We start from the raw sequence: 17,325 nt of genomic DNA, 5'->3' as shown, positions 1-17,325 counted from the left end.
CAGTTGGCCTGGGATAGAGAATGGCTTTCCGGGCACATGTCCCACCTCAAACCCCAGTCCCATTCTCGAATCTTACGGAAAGTATTAGCAGGGTGTGATCAGGAGAGCCACACAGCGTCCATGAAGTGCCCTGGCCGTGGGGCCTTGGGGCTGGAAGGACATTTGGGTTGGGATAATATTCGGGCTTAGGTGAAAATGCATTTACCCAGCGCCTACTAAGGGCTGGACCCCCTGCCACGTGTGGGTTTTGCAGCTAATTAAGTTCTCATCCCAGCGGCAAGGAAGGCTGCTGTCATGACCCCTGTGTTATAGAGGCACAGTTCAGCCATTTCCCTGGTTGTAGTCAGTTGAATAGTGTGACTCCCAGAAAGATATGTCCATGTCTTAACTCTGGAACTTCTAAATGTGGCCTTGTTTGGAAAAGGGGTCTTTGTAGATGTCATTAATTTAAGGATCACAAGATGTGAGCATCCTGGATTTAGGGCAGACCCTAAATCCAATAACTGGTGCCCTGAAAAGAGAAAGGCAGAGGAGAGTTTGAGACACCAGTGCAGGGGAGAAGGCCATGTGAAGACAGAGACAGAGATTGGAGTGAGGCTGCCATCACGAAGGAGTGCTTGGAGCCACCAGAAGTTGGAGGAAGCAAGGAAGGAAGGATTCCCTCCTAAAAGCTTCAGAGGGAGCGCGGTCCTGCTGACACCTTGATTTTGGACTTACAGTCCCCAGAACTGTGAGACAAGAAATTGTTGTTGTTTGAAGCCACCAAGTTTGTGGTAATTTGTTTCAGCAACCATAGGAAATGAGCACACTTGTTACCTCTTTTCATGTAAACTGAGTCCAAAGAGGGCACCAGAAATGGGACAGAGCCCTGAAGCAAGACCTGGGTTTGGTTTTCTTTTGATTCTGAAAATAAAAGCCCTTTAAGGAATCAAGAGGTGGGGAAGAGGTTGAGGCTGAAGAAAGTTGAAGAACAGTGAAAGAATCTTGGCTCATCTGGAGGATGAGAGAGAGTTCTAGAATGGAGAGAAGATAGACCTGCACTACAAAAATTTTCTGACCGGGCGCAATGGTTCATGCCTGTAACCCCAACACTTTGGGAGGCCAAGGCAGGCGGATCTCCTGAGCTCAGGAGTTCGAGACCAACCTGGGCAACATGACAAAACCCCATCTCTACTAAAATGCAAAAAATTAGCTGGGTAGGCCGGGCGCGGTGGCTCAAGCCTGTAATCCCAGCACTTTGGGAGGCCAAGACGGGCGGATCACGAGGTCAGGAGTTCGAGACCATCCTGGCTAACACGGTGAAACCCCGTCTCTACTAAAAAATACAGAAAACTAGCCGGGCGAGGGGGCGGGCGCCTGTAGTCCCAGCTACTCGGGAGGCTGAGGCAGGAGAATGGCGTGAACCCGGGAGACGGAGCTTGCAGTGAGCTGAGATCCGGCCACTGTACTCTAGCCTGGGTGACAGAGCGAGACTCCGTCTCAAAAAAAAAAAAAGGAAAATTTTCTAATTTCCACAGGCTTTCAATGAGTTTCTGCCACATACAGAATCCTAAGTCCTAAGGTGGCTTTCAAGACTCAGTCCACCGGCGGACACGCCCCATTGAATCTCCTTCCATGAGTGTGGGTAGGCCTGTGTAGTCAGGTACACAGCGGGACAGTACACGGTGGGACAACTACCCCCTCACTTGTGGTCTGTGACATGACTCAGCAGTAGGAGACTAGAGAGGGGTTCTCACACTGGCTTTGAAGACATAAGCTGTCACTGCGAGGGCGCCAGGCGCTGAGGACCTGATGATGGCCTCTGGGATTTGAGAATGACCTTCAGCCAACTACCAGCCAAAAAATGGGACCTCAGCTCTACACTGCCAGGAGCTGAATTCTGCCAATGACCTGGATGAGCTGGAAGTGAACCTGGAGCCTCTGCTGAGATTGCAGCCTCAGCCAACGCCCTGACGAGGTTTCTTGCCAAGTGAGCAGAGGACTCAGCCAAGCTGAGCTTGGACTCTCCACCCATGGAGAAGGTCGGATGATGAATGTGGATCATGTTGCTAAGTTTATGATACTTTGTTATACAACAATAGAAAAGGAATGCAGTTTCTGAGCAAAGTTCCTCCCAAATTGTAACTGAATAGGAGCAGCTGAGCTTGAGCCTTGACTTTGTGCTTTTTTGCTGATTTGGTGGTTTTTTTATGACCAAGTATTAAAAATGGGCGTATATTTTAAAGTCATATTTTGAGACAAATCACAAAGTTAAAAAAAAAGTTTAAAAGGCTCTGAAGAAAATAGAGAACAGATGACAAAAGCTGATCACTGGTTAAACATAAATGTGTTCCAGATGAGAATGGAAAATGCTTGCTTATTTCCATCGGTGTGGCCAGCAGCTCCCCTCAGAAGCCCCTCAGGTGAATTTGTAGCAGAAAACCTCCAGAGACATCTTCCCACGGACACCTTTCCCTGGTGCCATCTAGAGGGCAGACTTCTAGCAAGTTCCGCTAGCATGGTACTACAGTCACTTCTCTGTAATTCTACGAGCCACAGTCACACCCTCTTCAACAAGACCTGGATCTCAGCCCAGGGCAAGGGGGTTTCTCTGGGTGTACCATTCGAGTCCTTGGGGTAATGGCTGTTATTCATATCTGCTATTCATATATTCTGTAAAATTCTCTTTACTTCTTGCCAGCCAATTCGTCGTACCCCGAGCCTGTTGTAGTTACTGATTATTTATATAAAACTTTCCCTGTTCAAATCACTCAGTGGTTTCTCTCTCTTGATTGGACCCAGACTGATGCACGTTCCGAGCAGCAAGTAGCACTATGTGCCAAGCACCAGGTGATAATTTCAGAGAGCTGAAATGACACAGGCCTGTCTCCAAAGAGTAAACACAATGCCCAATTCAACACTTTGAGAAGAGAAGGGAGAAGTATAAAATAAAATATGTATATAAATAAAAAAATAATGCCCAAGTTAAGCAGACAGAGCATGGGGCTACAGGGTAAGAGACTGGATTCCAGACCTGATTCTGCAACTAAGTATGGGATTTGGGGAGGATTGTCCAATCACTCTGTTTCCTTGTCTGTAAACTACAGAAGGTAATGGACTCAGAGGCTTTCTGTTGGTTACAGTAAAGCCAAGCTGCAGTAACAAAGTAACCAATTACACCGTGGTTTAAAGCATATAGAAGTTTATTTTCTCTCAAATACCAGTCCTCAGATGAAGGATCCTTGGTGATGGAGCTGCTCTGCTCCACATGATTATTCAGGCATCCAGGTTCTGTCCATCTTGTTGCTTTGCCATCATATGGACTTTCACTCTCATCTGCATGGGTGCAGTTCATTGGAAGGTGAAGAACAGGGAGGAGGTCAGTGTCTTAAGGCCCAGACTTAGGAGTGGTGTCTATCACCTCCACTGACATGCCGGCAGGGGGTGCACTTAGCCACGTGACCACATTGAATTGCGCAGCAGGTTGGGAAATGGAGTCTCTAGCTGAGTAGCCACGTGTCCAGCCACACCTTGATCACATGGAAGAAGTGAGAGTGTGTTAGGGGGCAACTTTCAATGTCCCCGGCCCCTGTTCCAGATCTGCCAGACCCCTCTATGTGTTACGGAGCATGACTGAATGTAAACTCCAGACTCCATTTAGGTAAGGAAGGAAAACATCTCTGGCAAGGTGGGAAATACATGTCTCATCATTCTGCTTTTGCATTTCAGAATCAAGATCTGAAGAGCTTGCAAAAAGTTCTTTTAGTGCTGAAAAGTAGGAAGGTGGCAGATGTGACTAACAAAACAGTCCTTGTGCATCTGCTAGGGAATACAGATTTTTTTTTTCTCCAACATAACAAATTAGAATCCATCTGGGATTTGAGAAGTCTGAGCTAAGGTTTCCTGGATCTGTTTGCATGTGGAACAATGATGAAAAGAAGAAAATGATAAGTCAGTTTTAAAGAACTTTTCTTGTGTTTCAAGTGGAAAGAAGGCTTGAGAATTTTTTTACATTTTACTCTGGTGTAGAAGGATGGCGATATTTAAAGAGAAAGAATGAGCATTAAAACAAAGACATGAAAATAATTTAACCCATCAATTGTATTTTTATATGCCGGCACTAAGACCTTAAAATCATAATGTATCTAATTCTCACAAAAATATGTTAAAATAAGGACTATCATGTCCATTTTAAAGAGATGAAATGGAGGAAGATAATTTGTGTAAAGTCAAACAGCTAAAAAGGCTTGCATCTAGGAGTTGAAGTTAGATCATTTGGCTTGAGTCTGTCAGAGATGAGCAACCCTTTTCTGTAATGCATCAGATAGTAAATGTTTTGGCCTTTGCAGGCACGCAGTCTCTGCTGCAACTGCTCAGCTCTGCTGTGTAGCATGAGAGCAGCCATAGACAATGTGAAAATGAGTGAGTGTGGCTGTGTTCCAATAAAACTTTATTAATGAACATAAAATTGAAGTTCAGAGAATTTCACATCACAAAATATTTTTCTTTTTGAATTTTTTCAACTACTTACAAATGTAAAAACCATTTTTACCTTGTGGGCCATTGTTTACTGCCCTTGGGTCTATGCAGTTCACCTTGACCTTTTTCAACATGTTAAAGAGGTTAACCCACATTTACTGAGTGCCGTTGCTCCGGGCACTGTGCGGGGTGCTCCGTGTCCTAGTCCACCAACTTGCTGCCTGTATCTAGAGGTAGCTCCTGCTACCGTTATTCACACTTTATAGATGAAGAAAGCAAAGCGGTCCTACCACAGGTGGAACAAGGACATACAGCCAGCCAGGAACTGGGCTGACATCTGCTGATGGACAGGAAGGAAGGATTTGGGTTGGCCATTAAGACTCTCTCAGGACCTGAGGAAAAGGGTGGGAAACTTAGGCACAAGATGGCAGGAGGACAGATGCTCCGTGAGGATGGCAGGATGAGGACATGAATGCTTAATATTCTGGAAAATCCTCTGGGATGAGGCTGGGCACGGTGGCTCATGCCTGTAATTCCAGCACTTTGGGAGGCCAAGGCAATCAGATCACTTGAGATCAGGAGTTCGAGACCAGCCTGGGCAACATGGTGAGATCTTGTCTCTACTATACAGAAATTAGCCAGACATGGTGGCGGGCATCTAGAATCCCAGCTACTTGGGAGGCTGAGACAGGAGAATTGCTTGAGCCCAGGAGGCGGAGGTTGCAGTGAGCCAAGATCGCACCACTGCACTCCAGTCTTGGCGACAGAGTGAGACTTTGTCAAAAAACAAAAAACAAAAAAACAAAACAAACCCTCGAAATCCTCTGGGATAAAACTCTGTTGAAGGAAGCTTTGGTCAGCAGCGAGCACATCGGGCACACTTGTCATTGCCCCTTCTCATCCCGCCTTCTCTGCTTTGGTCGGGTGGTGCCCTCCTTCCATGGGTGGAGCCAGAGATGGCGGGTTCTGGCTGGTTAGATGGGAGTGGACAGAGAGGTCTGGGATCCTACCGGCTTCGTGACTGCACTGTGTCTCTCCTGGGAAGGATCAGGTGCAACCAGAGAAACCTTGAGCCTTCTCCAGATACCTGAGCGGCAGCTGAGTTCCCGCAGCCTCTGTGATCTCCCTTCTGAGGCTCTGGCTCCCCATTTCCCAGTACCCCCTCTGTATTAGCTTCCTGGGGCTGCCCTGACAAAGTATCACAAACTCAGGGGCTTCCGCAACAGAGATTTATTCTCTCACAGTCCTCTTTGATTTGGACTTCTAGCCTCCCGGACCTGATTGGCAGGGCCACACTTCCTCCTAAGGCTCTGGGGTGGGGTGGAGGTCCCTCCTGCCTCTTCCAGCTGACAACCCCTGGCATTCCTTGGCGTGTGGGTGCATCACTTCAATCCCTGCCTCCCTCCTCACATGGTCTTCTCTGTATGTACGACTGTGTATCCTCTCCTCTTGTAAAGGGCAGCAGTTGTTGGATTTAGAGCTCACCCTACTCTGGTATTACCTCATCTTACTTACATCTGCAACAGGCCTGTTTCCAAATAGGGTCATATTCTGAGGTTCTGGCTGGACATTAATTTTGGGATGGGGGACACTCTTCAACCCAGTACACCTTCCTCCCCAAATCTTGCTAGGTTTCCCATGCCTAAAAGAAGTGCTAATTGGAGAAAATAAGGATAGTTTTCTACTTATCTCAGGAGCAGGGAAAGATGGCAAAATGGCATGGCCAGTTTTGGAAAGAATATGTAGTGTGTTGTAAAGATATGTGATGATAAGGAGGATGATGTTTTCACCGATACTTGCAGCCTCTTGTCCACACAGAAGAATTAGGAAGATTAACGCCTTCGAAATCAGCTATATTTTGGCACTCTGTTTTTACTCTTATTATGATTATCCTAGTGTCCTTGTTTTTGAGGTGGCTGCTATAATTATGGTAACTTGTGTGAGTATGTTAGAAAGATGTTACAAATGATTAAGCTAGAAATTAGTCACTTTGGAGTGTGTAATAGTTCTTTCAAGTCCCCAGCATATAAGGGAAGGTGACGCTGGTCTACAATGACTGTCCCCATGCATCCGTGCAGAAATTGAGACCCAGAGAATTGCAAGACTTGCCCAAGTTCTGTGAGTGAGTCAGTGCTAGAAAAATCTTGAGCCCAACCCCCCCAGATGTGATGACTATTCTCTTTCAAATATTTCTACAGGGTTAGAATGGGGGCTCAGGCTTGGCTCAGACCCATAGCTTTAGGTGAGTGGCTTTTAAATTGCCACTTGGTCACCCCCACTTGAAAGAGCTGCAAACACGGGCTGCAGAGTTCAAGCCCGCACCCTCCTCTCTGGAAGTGGAGCGACAACAGGGTGGGCAGAGGTGGGGCTGCCACACTTGCTTCCCTGGAAACCCGGGGGGAGAGCACAGGATGCCAGGAGAGCACAGGACTCGGCTGGTGGCTGCTTCAGGAGCAGCCCCGCCGACCCTTTAGGCCCACCCTTGTTTGCCGTCTCACCTTGTGACTATTTCCTGGGCATTGTAGGAGAGGAGGCCTCTTGCTTGAGCTCCTGTCCCTACTGTCTCCTCTCACTAAATGCATGGCATGGCTTTGTGGTAATAGGCTGAGACATGTCAACTTTTTTTTTTTTTTTGAGATGGAGTTTTGCTCTTGTTGTCCAGGCTGGAGTACAATGGTGCAATCTTGGCTCACGCAACCTCCGCCTCCTGGATTCAAGCGATTTTCCTGCCTCTGCCTCCCGAGGAGCTGGGATTACAGGCATGCGCCACCACGCCCGGCTAGTCTTGTATCTTTAATAGAGACAGGGTTTCTCCATGTTGGTCAGGATGGTCTTGAACCCCCGACCTCAGCTGATCCACCTGCCTCGGCCTCCCAAAGTGCTGGGATTACAGGTGCGAGTCACTGCGCGCAGCCAACACGTCAACTCTTTAGGAGAGCTTGGAGACAAAAAATAACCCAGGTCTGAGCATGGGGGGCGCAAAAATAGGATCTTCTCAGCTTCCACAAGAGCAGATCAACGAATACAGAGGTCATAAACCAGTGTAGTTATTTCGGCTGGGGGATTTATTTTCTTTTGATTGTCCCCTGGAGCAACAAAATACACAAATATAGATTGATAGATTTTTTTCATTAATTCGAAAAGCATTTAATGGCTGTCATCTGTGTGCCAGGCAACTGATGCACAGCCAGACTTCCAGGAGGCTGGAGGGGGATCCAGATAAACCTTCTGGTGTAGGATTGTCAGGAGGGGACTGGAGACCAGGGCCATCCTGACAACCCCATCTCTGTTCCAGGAAATTCCTAGGGTCCCCTGGGAGGCACAGCCTTGAGAATCCTATTTTGGTTGCTGAACGGATGCACACATTGGAATCGAGGCTGCGTATGCTTGGGGTGCGTCGGTGAGGGGGAGGAAGTGGGGTCCGGGTGGGAGCCGTATGGAAGCCCTCCCCTCCCCCTCCTCCAGGCATGCCAGCGAGTGTGGCCTTACGTTGAGTGTATCTTCTAGTGTGAGTGGCTCCTCCGAGTGTGGTCCAAGGACCTGCAGCATCGGCATCCCCTGGGAGAGCCTTGGAAATGCAGAATCTTGGGACCCAGCCTGGACCCAGAGTCAGAATCAGATTCCCAGGCGATTCGTGTTCGCATTGAAGTCTGAGAGGATCTGCTTGAGAACTCCACAGCTGGGACTGACAAATCCTCCTCTGACCTCAAACTTCCCTCCTCCTTCTAAAAACCCAGAGAACCCAGCTCCCTGCCCACCCACAGCTCTTTCCAGTGGATCCAACTTCCTCTCACACCCGGTTTGAGCAGGGGGAGACGGGAAAGGCATCTTCTCTGTTTCCAGATCGTCTGTTTCTTCCATCGAACACCACAGTTCCTATGAAACGCACAGCAGCAGCAGACCTGGGTCTTGTCAAGAGCTATGAAGGGTCTGCAATTTTACCTACTCCTAGGCTAGCAGTTAGCCTGCCAGTTTGACAAATACTGCCTAATGATGCAAGACTCCCAGGGCAGAGACAAAGGACTTTGTTACTCACAGCACAGCAAGCAGCATAAGTTTTGCTATAAAATGTGGTGTATTAATGCAATATTTGAGTTATAGTAAGGCCAACAGATCAGGAAATGATTGTCATTGAAAGGACAGTTTGTTACTCACAGCTCCCAGGAGGAGGGGCCACAGGCGTTGTCAGCAGGCTTAGGAGACAGCGGACATGTGGGCAAAAGCCTTGTTTGTGTCCCTAGTTGTCTGGTACTTGCTCCCAGGGTGGTTAGGCAGGTGGATAGTGGCCTGGAGTGTGAAAACCCAATAGAGGAGGTGTCTGGGGCATGGGCTTAAGATTGGTTGGTTTGCATTTGAAAAGCATGTTTGCAGGAGCCTGGTTTACTATCTCTGGGGATTGGCTAGTACTGGGTGGGGCAGTCCCTCCAGGGTCAGCAAGGTCCCAGATAGCAAAGCATCAGAATACAGAGAATGGAAGACATGGTTAATACAAGCTTAATGTTTGCACTGGTTTCCTATGTCCCCAAAACCCCATGGGGGTGACGTGGAGAGCCCAGGTGGATGCTGCTGTGCAGTGAATTTGCATCACCGAGGGAAAACCCTGAGCTCAGGGGATGCAGATGCTTTATAACGGGCGGTAAGAAAACACACCTAACCTTTGCCCCAGAGGGAGACATTATCTTTAAAATATTAGGTAATAACCAAACCTGCTCTCTGCGCTGTAGGGAGACACCACCTCTTTCCTTCTCCAAGGCTGTTTGCTGTATCTGAAAAGACAATCTGGAACAAGAGGACAGTCAGGCCAGCCATGGTGGTTCATGCCTATAATTCCAGCACTTTGGGAGGCCAAGGTAGGTGAATCACTGGAGGTTAGGAGTTGGAGACCAGCCTGGCCAACATGGGGGAACCCTGTCTCTATTAAAAATACAAAAATCAGCCAGGTGTGGTGGGTACACCTGTAATCCCAGCTACTCGGGAGGCTGAGGCAGGAGAATCACTTGAACCCGGGAGGTGGAGATTGCAGTGAGCCGAGATCATGCCACTGCACTCCAGCCTGGTGACAGAGCGAGACTCTGTCAAAAACAAAACAAAAAAACCCCAAACCAAACCAAAACAAAAATGGTTAAAATGCTAAACTTTCTTATCATATTTTACTGCAATTAAAAATCAAAACAAAAACCTTAAAAGATAAACCTTTCTGAATGCCGCTGTTCTTTTCTGTATCATAAACAGTTCCTCTTAGGAAGGCCTTTCCAGTGTGTTAAAGACCTGCTCCAGAAAACACAAAATGGATCAGAAGAACAAAAAGTGGATGTCACTTCATGGACATTTTGATAACATCAATGTCATGTACCTTTCTTTCCCATAAATTCTGGGGAATTTTTAAGTGGCATGTGGGGCTCTGAAATGTTGGGAGAGATCAGATTTTAGGGGAGTGGGGAACTCTTATGTAATGCTCTTATGTAATGGCCCAATAAACTTGGGTGCCAGGGCCCTGGCATGAGGGCAGAGAAGGGGCTCTTGGAACTGGGGTCCTGGCGGTAAGGGGAGGGATGGACACGGTAGTAGGTAGAATGTTTCCCCTCAAATTTCAGGTAAACTCAGAATCTGTGAACGTGACCTTACTCGAAAGTACTGTCTTTGCAGTTGTAATCAATGAAGAATCATGGGATAAAATCGTCCTGGATTTAAGGTGGGCCCTGAATCCAATGACTCTTGTCCTTATACGAAGAGAAGGATGACAACACTGAGTCACTCTGAAAGCTCAGCGTGGTGGAACTTAGTGGCACGATCCAGCTGTGAGGAAGCAGCTTCCAGGTGTGCTGCCAGCTGCTGACCTAGGGGCTTCACCAAGAGGGCCCCTCCCTGCCCAGTGCCCTGACTCTGGGGTCCAGGGCTTGGATGGGGTCCACACTTGGATGACAGAAGGACATGCCCAAGCTCACCTGGCTGCTCAGAGAATACAACCAGACAGTTGGCACTGACTACTCACACGCTCATGTTTATTAAGAGACTCTGACGGGTGGGAATTGAGTCATCAGAGCCAAAAGCACGTGTGCAAAAGAAAATGAGCATTTTCACCTTGTAAGGGAAGATTGGGGGCTGAGAGAATGCTGGAGCCTGCGCTAATTCCCTGGGCCAGCGCAGCTGCCGCATGTCCTCTGCAGGGGTCTCCACCTGGTGCTCCCAGCAAGATAAACCAGGGATTACATCTAGACGGTCAGAGGTCAGCACCTGTCTAGACAGAGGCTCTAAACTGGGGCAGTGGGGGTGAGGTTGGAAAGAAGCAGATGGGATAGATACATGGAGTTGGAGGGAGCCTTCTTCTATTTAGGCGCATCTCAGCAGATCTTCTCAGCTGCCACACAGCCCGCCCCAAGCATTTCCCTGTTGCAGAGGTGGGTGCCCATGCTATCCAATGATTCCCTCGGCTGACAGACAGGGAAGGGGTGAAGAAATAGCAGGAGAAGATGAGAAGGAAAGGGTGAGCGAAACAGAGGAGGTGTGTGTGTAGGGGGGGGAAGAAAATGTAAATGACACACAAAATGCTCTGAGATGCTTACTGGATGCCAGACACTGTCCTGAGTGTTTCGTGGGCACTGAGTCCTCCTGACAAGCCCATGAGGGAGAGCTTTTATTTCCTGCATTTTCCAGAGGTGGAGGCTGAGGCAGGGAGGTGGGTTATGGCCTTTCTGAGAGTATTCACAAATATTCACCGAAACACAGTATGTTCACCAACACGGAGTTCAAAATCCACACTGAGGGTCTGGGTGGCCCATCAATAACACGTGTTGGGCATGTTCTATGATCCGAAATCCACTAGGACCCTGCGCTAACAGACCCAGTGTCTCTCTGGAATGCCTACAGCCTAGCGAGGGGAAAGAGAGATGCTAATTATAACAATGAGATGGGGATAATGTTGTCATCCAAGTGCCGACACTCAAGTGTTGGGGGGAAACAAAAGGACTGGAAATCGTTTGAGCCCAGGCGTTCTAGAACAGCTTGGGCAACATTAGTGAGACCCCTGCTCTCTACAAAAATTAAAAAATTAGCTGAGCGTGGTGGTGCATGCCTGTAGTCCCAGCTACTTGGGAAGCCGAGGTGAGCAGACTGCTTGAGCCCAGGAGCTTAAGACCAGCCTGGGCAACACGGCGAAACCTTGTCTCTACAAAAAATACAAAAAATTAGCCAGGCGTGGTTGCGCATGCCTGTAGTCCCAGCCTCTCGGGAGGCTGAGGTGGGAGGATCGCCTGAGCCTGGGAGATCAAGGCTGCAGAGAGCCGTGATTGCATCACTGCACTCCAGTCTGGGTGACAGAGTGGGACCCTGTCTCAAAAAAGAACCACCGCCAAAGAACTGGAAGAATCCTGCAGGTACTTGGGATTGCTCAACAGGCACCCAGGAGAGCTTCACAGGTGTCTGGAATAGTCCAGCAGGTGCGTGAAAGAACCCTGGCTATATCTGGACCTTGGAAGAGTCAAGTGCAGGAGCTAAATTTCCATGGGAAGAGGTGAGGGACATGGAGTGAGATTGGAAAAGTCTCCGAATGGCAATAAGGAGGATGATATCCTGTACTCCAACATGGCCGCTATCCGAAGATTTCCAAAATGGAAATGTGTTAGGACTTTTTCTGTTGCAAAAGACAGAAATCAAATTCAAACTAGACAGAAAAGGGAATATGTTAGGACTTCGGGGAGCTCTAAGAACTGTAGTGAGTACAGGGACATCAGGAAGTATAACGTGGCTCTGGAATGGAGCCGAGACGCCCTGTGGCTCCGACTTTGACCTAGGTTTCTCTGTGCCTGGTGTCATTCCTCCCCCTGCAGGTGGGCATTCTCCATGTGGCAGGGAACCTCTGTGTGGCAGAAAAATTCTACAGGGCAGAGTACCAGGAGGCAGGTACCTCCATAGGGCAGGCTGCCATGAGCCAGCACCTCCAGGTAGCAGTACTTCTCTGACATCGTTGCAGGTTAGAGATCCCTGAAAAACAGATACACAATTTCTCAGCTTTGATTTTAAACGCCTCAGGGAAGAATTCTGATTGGTCTAGTTTCAGTCACGTGTCAACAGCAGACCAATCAACTGTGGCCAGGGGCACAGACGCTTTACAGAGGCTGGCCTGTGTCATGTGGCCACCACATGACCTGCATCATGTGACGGGTGGAGGAGAGGGTGGGCCTGCTGTGATTGGCAGCCTCCTTCCCATGGGAGGAGACCTTTTCTAAAGGGAAGTGAAGAGAGCCATGTGGACAAACAACAGATGTTCACCACAGGAAGGGTCCAAATCAGATGGGTTTTAGAGATCACTGGGAAGGCAGCCCCCCATAGGGTGGGTCTGAAGCTCCGCGATCAGCCGCAGAAATGTTTCTCAACTTTGTTCAACACGAGTGCACTCCAGATAAGAAAAACAAGCGAAGCCTTTTTAGAATGTTATCTGAAATTCAAACTAGATTAAGTCTCAGGAAGATAAATAAACCAAATGAGCACTGCTTGGCTTCCAAACCACACGCCCATCCCCTGGGGAGGCAGGCAGCCCACACTCCTGCCAGGAGAGAAAAGACCAGCTCTGGAATGGAATGAGCAGTTGCACTGGTGGGAGGGGAAAAGGCGCTGGAGTTGATTCTACACGTGTTTCTCACTGTCGTGGGCCCAGGACTCCCCGGCGGGTGGTAAACATGCAGGTTCTGATGCAGAAGGGCTGAGGCTGGGCCTGAGGGTCTTCTTTTCTAACAAGCTCCCAGGTGAGGGGGGCTGCTGCTGGCCCTGGCACCCCGCTTTGAGTAGTGAAGACTTACGGTCTAGCATCTGCAGATTGGGATGAGATATTGGCGAAGAGCTGCAAGCTGGCCCTCAGGGAAGCCCCCCAGGTGGCCAGCGCTGGTGGTCCCATCTCACATGGAGCTGGGCATGACGGCCAGGCAGACGTGTGGACCTTGGCCGAGCCTGGGCCGGCCCCTACTCTGGGCTGCTCACACCCATCCCTGGCCACGCGGAAAACTTGTGCCAGAGTCAGCGGGGAGAGGAGTGGACTTGCTGTCACGTCATACTTCGATCAGAGCCCGAGGACCTCAGTGGCGGCTCCCTTGGGGTACCTGTGGGGGCTGAAAGAGACAGAGAAGGCTTCCTCCAGGCTCCCTGGGCAGCTTTACCCGGCAACAAGGACGGGTGTCCTAAGCCAACCCCTCTGTGTAGGCAGAATAATGGCCTCCGAACATATCAGGTTTTAATCCTTGGAACCTGTAATTGTTACCTTATGCGGCAAACGCTTTGCAGGTGTGATTAAATGAAGGGGCTTGAGATGAGGGGATTATTCTGGTGGAGAGGGAGGCAGGGGGACATTTGGCACAGAAGAGGGGAAGCGATGTCACCATGGAGGCAGAGGTTGCAGGGGTGCTGCACTGAGCCAGGGAAGCTGGAAGAGGAAGGAACGGATTCTTCCCGAGCCTCCGATGGGAGGGCGGCCGTCCAGCGCCTTGACCTCACCGCCTCTGGCCTCTAGGATTGTGCGGAATAGACTCCTGTTGTGTTCAGCCTCCCTGTGTGTGGCAGTTTCTTCCCCCAGCCACGGGAAGTGCGTGCTCCCATCCTGGGTGCTGGGGAGAGGGAGGTCTCGGGGGGCATCCCGGGGGGCTCCGCTTCTCTGCTCTCTCTGTAGAGCCAGGACTTCTCTTCGGCCTGTGGGGAAGGGGCTTTGGGATGTCTGCATCTGTTGAAATGGGGGCTCCGCGTGGGGTAGCAGAGCCTCAAGGCCTGGAGGGTGTTCAGGGCTGAGCGCAGGCAGCCCAGGCAGCTGCAGAGGAAAGAACGCAGGAGGCTGAGGCTGTGCCTCCCGGAGGGAGGGCCAAGGAGGAGCAGGGAGGTCTGTGCCCAAGGATCCGTCAAGCCGCAGCAGGCTGTCCCCACTCACTACTCTCTAACCACCCGCAGGCCCTGGCCCAGGACCTGACCTCCTCCGTGGCTGCAGCCCGGCCCACTGCTGCCCCGGCCCACTGCTGCCCCGGTGATTCCCGCATAGTCAGCTGTGGGCAGAGCCAGGGGCCTCCCTCCCCTCCAGGGTCTTCCCTGGGACACCAGCCTGCTCCTTGGGCCTCTCCAGAGCCTGCAGAGTGAATGAAAGGCCCTGTTAACTCAGGCCTTCTGCATCCTACCGCCAGGAGCCTGCTCATTGAGCACTTAGGAGAGACTAGGGGAAGGGAAAAAAGCACAATAGGCCTGGCGAGGTGGCTCATGCCTGTAATCCCAGCACTTTGAGAGGCTGAGGCAGGCGGATCGCTTGAGGTTGGGAGTTCGAGACCAGCCCGGCCAACATGGTGAAACCTTGTCTCTACTAAAAATACAAAAATTAGCTGGGTGTGGTGGCGGGCGCTTGTAATCCCAGCTACTCAGGAGGCTGAGGCAGGAGAATCATTTAACCAGGGAGGTGGAGTTTGTAGTGAGCTGAGATGGTGCCACTGCACTCCAGCCTGGGCAACAAAAGCAAGACTCTATCTCAAAAAAGCAAAAAACAAAGCAGCAAACAACAACAACAATAAAAAACCACAACAAAAAAGCACAATAATTATATTTCAAGATCTTCTGGGATACAACAGATTAGATTTCCAAGAAAGGGTTTGTTTGAATGAAGCATTGTGCAGATAAAAATAGTTCTTCAGGGCGGGGTGTGGTGGCTCAAGCCTGTAATCTCAGCACTTTGGGAGGGCAAAGTGGGTGGATCACCAGAGGTCAGGAGTTCAAGACCAGCCTGGCCAACATGGTGAAACCCCATCTCTACTAAAAATACAAAAATTAGCTGGGTGTGGTGGCGGGCACTTGTAGTCCCAGCTACTTGGGAGGCTGAGGCAGGATAATAGCTTGAACCCGGGAAGCAGAGGTTACAGTGAACCGAGATCACACCATTGCACTGCAGCCTGGGCAGCAGAGTGAGACTCTGTCTCAAAAAACAAACAAACAAAACAAAACAAAAAAACCAACAACAACCAAAAAAAACCCTCAGGTGGGGTGAATGAGCCTAATTAATATTCTAGAAACAATTTTGACAAAGGTGGCATTACAGATTGAATTTTGTGTTTCCCCAGAAAAATCCATTGAGGTCCCAACCCCCAGTATCTCAGGCAGTGGCCTTATTTGGAAACAGGGTGTTGCAGCTGTAAATAGTTAAGATGAGGTCCTACCAGAGGACAGTGGGCCCCTAATCCGTGATGACTGCTGTCCTTACAGGAAGACAGCCAGATGACGATAGTGACACAGGAAGAATGCCATATAACAGCAACAGAAACAGAGATTAGGGGGATGCAGCTGGAAGCCCAGGGATGACGAGGATTGCCAGCAACCCACAGAGGCGAGGATGAGGCAAGGAAGAATTTGCCCTACAGGTTTCAGAGGGGACAGGCCCTATTCACACCTTGATCTTGAACTTCTGGCCTCCAGAACTGTGAGACAGTAAGTTTGCATTGTTTAAGCCCTGATCTGTGGTACTTCATTAGTGCAGCACAAGCAAACTGATAGGGGCGATGTCTGCCCCTTCTTTGCTCTGCCCTCTGCCACCTGCCATGGCAGCCCCCCATGGCCCCTTCTCAGGTAGTGACCCCCTTCTCCTTGGTGGCACCCTCAATAAACCCCTATCCTGTGTCTGAAAATGGGCAATCACCTTTATGAAAGAAATGAGGCTCCCCGGCCATCTTAGTGGCTGCTCTCGGTTGGAGGTCATCCTGCACCTAAGGCAGGAAGTTGGTGGCCACAAAGAACAAGAAAAAGTTCCTGGAGTCAGTCAACTGTAGGCTCCGACTCGTTATGAAAGGTGGAAAATACGAGCTGGGGTACAAGCAGACTCTGAAGATGATCAGACAAGGCAAAGTGAAATTGGTCATTCTCATAACTGCCCAGCTATGAAATGTTGGCCAAAATTGGTGTCCATCACTACGGTGGCAATAATATTGAACTGGGCACAGCATGTGGAAAATACTACAGAGTGTGCACAATGGCTATCATTGATCCAGGTGATTCTGACATCATTAGAAGCACGCCAGAACAGATTGGTGAAAAGTAAACCATGCAAAATTTTCCTTTAATAAAATTTGCCCAAGCTTGTTTAAAAAATGAAAGAAAGAAAGGAAGGAAGGAAGGAGTGAAGTGGGAGTGGGAGTTGGATGCAGGGAATGTGACCCTTGGGTACCCGCTTTGAACAATTCATCAGACCCACTTTTGCCCTTCGAAGGAGGCACCTTGAGAAGCTCCATGCTGTTGTCCATGCAGCTGTTCCTGCTCAAGCCGCAGCTGGGACTTTTATAAGAAACTGCCTTCTAGAGCCAGGTGACAGCCTGCATGAAGAAACCAGGCCCGGTGCAGTGGCTCATGCCTGTAATCCCAGCACTTTGGGAGGCCAAGGTGGGAGGATCACTTGAATCTAGGAGTTTGAGACCAGCCTGGGCAGCATAGCGAGACCTCGTCTCCACAAAAAATAAATAATAAAAAAATTAGCTGGGCATGGTGGCATATGCCTCTAGTCCCAGTTACTTGGGAAACTGAGGTGGGAGGATGGCTTGACCCTGGGAGGTAGAGGCTGCAGTGAGCCGTGATCATGCCACTGCACTCCAGCCTGGGTGACGGATAGAGACCACCATCTCAAAATAAATAAATAAACAAACCAGGAATGTCACTTATTGTCACATTTGGATTGGTTTCTAACATCGTGCTGAGTTTGGTCACCCACCTCAATCACGTGATGTGACTTGAAACCACTTTTGGCTATTTCCAAAAATCAGCTCCGCCCTGGGAGGGGTTAGGGCTGCCCTTTAAGGAAACATTAAAAGCTCAGTATCTTCCTTTGGTGGCTCCCTCAGGGGCGCTGGCTTCTGACTCATCAGAGTC

General features: G+C 49.5%; 1 pseudogene; it reads left to right on the top strand.

Annotated features, from left to right (window-relative positions):
• Window positions 1-15,968: 15,968 nt before the first annotated feature.
• LOC112427989 (large ribosomal subunit protein eL30 pseudogene) lies at window positions 15,969-16,526 on the top strand (annotated as a pseudogene).
• Window positions 16,527-17,325: the final 799 nt, after the last annotated feature.

The sequence above is a fragment of the Macaca nemestrina genome, chromosome 6, assembly GCF_043159975.1.
Source record: "Macaca nemestrina isolate mMacNem1 chromosome 6, mMacNem.hap1, whole genome shotgun sequence".
Classification (NCBI taxonomy): domain Eukaryota; kingdom Metazoa; phylum Chordata; class Mammalia; order Primates; family Cercopithecidae; genus Macaca; species Macaca nemestrina.
The sequence above is the reverse complement of the archived record's forward strand: the minus strand, read 5'-3'. Positions and strand labels throughout refer to the sequence as shown.